Source organism: Arachis hypogaea, chromosome 16 (genome assembly GCF_003086295.3).
Source record: "Arachis hypogaea cultivar Tifrunner chromosome 16, arahy.Tifrunner.gnm2.J5K5, whole genome shotgun sequence".
Lineage (NCBI taxonomy): Eukaryota > Viridiplantae > Streptophyta > Magnoliopsida > Fabales > Fabaceae > Arachis > Arachis hypogaea.
The window spans coordinates 37844188-37846750 of NC_092051.1; the positions used below are offsets into that span (position 1 = coordinate 37844188).

At 40.9% G+C, this 2563-nt stretch overlaps 1 non-coding gene across 1 annotated transcript; it reads left to right on the top strand.

Annotated features, from left to right (window-relative positions):
- The first annotated feature begins 1426 nt into the window (after positions 1-1426).
- Positions 1427-1532, top strand: LOC112760621 (small nucleolar RNA R71). Its single transcript, XR_003181053.1, has one exon. It is a non-coding gene; the product is annotated as a small nucleolar RNA R71 (small nucleolar RNA).
- The last annotated feature ends 1031 nt before the right edge of the window (positions 1533-2563 follow it).

Consider the following 2563-nt stretch of genomic DNA (forward strand, 5'->3'; position numbering starts at 1 on the left):
TAAGGAAATTTGAATGTTCTGTCAGCTAATTGAAGATCCATTCTTGTTAGTTTGGCCTCTTCAATTCTCATTCTTTTCATCATGGCCAAGGACATAAGGTTGATGCTAGCTCCCAGATCACACAATGCCTTTTCAATGCTTATATCCCATATGATGCGAGGGATTTGAAAACTCCCAGAATCTTTTATCTTTTGGGAAAGCTTCTTTTGTATGATGGCACTACAATCCTCTATGAGTACTACAGTTTCCTTTTCTCCCCAATTTCTTTTCTTAGACATGAGCTCTTTTAAGAACTTGGAATAGAGTGGCATTTGCTCTAGTGCCTCAGCAAAAGATATGTTAATTTGAGGTTTCTTAAAGATCTCCAAGAACCTAGAAAACTGGCTGTCCTTCCTATCTTTTCTCAGCCTTTGTGGGTAAGGTGCTTTTGGTACGTAGGGCTTCAAGACTTGCTTTGGTGGGGATGGATCAAGTGTCTCTTCTTCCTTCTTAGTTTCTGAGTCATTTACAGCTTCTTTTTCTTGCAAGTATGGTTTGAGGAAGCCTCCTCCACCACCTTCCCACTTCTTAGTATGATGGCCTTGCATTTCCCTCTTGGGTTGGCCATGGTATCACTTGGGAATGTATGTGTGGGCATTGGTATCTGTTTGGATAAGCTCCCTAGTTGTGCTTCTAGTTTTGAAATTGCTGCCCCTTGGTTCCTTATGTTGGACCTGCTGACCTCCTCTTGGATTGAGTCTCTCTTCTTGTCTGCTTGCAATTGCCTCTCTGCAACAGGGAAAATACTCTCTGCCAATTGTGACATAGCAGCCTCCAATCTTGTAAAGTTGTTGCTGCTATCACATGGTTGTGGGGGTGGAATGGTAGGGTGCATTTTGTGAGTTATGGTAGGATCTATGGTTGCTTGATTGATGGCTGGGGTTGTTGTATTGGTTAGAGTGGTATGGTTTGTGATCTTGGTTGTGGTTTTGTTGGTTTCTCCACCCAAAATTTAGGTGGTTCTTCCAACCTGGGTTGTATGTTTTGGCGTTGGGGTCATATGGTGGTCTGGATGAGTTGTTCACATAGTTGGCTTGCTCCTAGTCACATTCAACTTCTGGGGTGTCTTCTTCTTGCATAGGTGCTTGGGCTTGGATAGCTGAGACTTGGTTCTTCTCCATCTGCTTGGTTAGAGCTGCTAGTTAAGTTGTGATCACCTTGTTTTGAGCCAGTAGAGCATCCATAGGGTCGAGCTCCATTAAACCCCTTCTTGGGTTTCTATCGGAGGCATAGAAGTATTCATTATTGGCCACAGTTTCTATGATGTCTTTGGCCTCTTCAATTGTCTTCTTCTTGTTGAGAGATCCTCCTGAAGAGTGATCTAAAGCCTTATTTGATTCTTGTGACAAACCTTCGTAGAAAATGTGCAGCTGTACCCATTCGTTGAACATGTCCGGAGGGCATTTTCTTGTCAACTCCTTGTATCTCTCCCATGCCTCATAGAGAGTTTCCCCATTTTATTGTCTAAAGGTTTGCACCTCAGCTCTCAATCTGTTAACTCTTTGGAGAGGGTAGAATCTTGCCAAGAACTTGTTCACTACTTCTTCCCAAGTTGTCAAACTTTCCTTAGGAAATCATTCCAACCACTTTGATGCCTTATCCCTGAGAGAGAAGGGAAACAACAATAGCTTATAGGTATCCGGGTGGACACCATTAGCCTTCACTGTATCACAGATCCTCAAGAATGTGGTTAAATGTTGGTTGGGATCTTCTTGTACACTTCCTCCAAATGAGCAGTTGTTTTAAACAAGGGTGATGAGTTGAGGCTTTAACTCGAAATTATTAGCATGAATGGTTGGTTTTAGAATGCTTCTTCCGTAATTTTCTGGGTTTGGATTGATGTAAGAGCCTAGAACTCTTCTCTCCTGCTCAACATAGTTACCAGCATCTTCCCCAACATGATTATGTATTTTCTCCTCCATAGTAACGTCTATATCTTCCTCCACTGCTTCCTCTCCAACTATTCCTTTACCTCTTGCTTCTCTCCTTAGTCTAAGGAAGGTCCTCTCAGGTTCACTATCAAAAGAGGATGAAGTTTCTCCTCTTCTACCTGTCATACATTCAGCAACAAACAGCCAAAAGACAAGTGAAGGAATCACTCTTCTTGAGACTTATGGTTGATTGATTAGTGCAATTGATTAAACAATTAGTGGATTAGTATGCTAAAATGGAAATATATATAATGAACAATGAAAATTCAAATGCTAAAGGAAAAGAAGAAAATAAGAAACTGAAATTAAAGGAATTAGCAAGGTAAATAAAATTGCTTAATCTAACTACCCCTCAATTTAGTCATTGTCAAATTCAAACCAATCCCCGGCAACGACGCCATAAAACTTGATGACCAGATTTCACTCACTATATAATGAATCCGTTCTTTGGCAAGCGCATAAAAGTATCGTCAAGTAATTACCCACTAGGAGTGGGGTCAAATCCCACAGAGATTGGTAGATTGAGCAACTTTAATTAATGGGTGAATTAGTCAAGCTAAGCAATAGATATTGTTGAGTGCAGAATTCTAAAT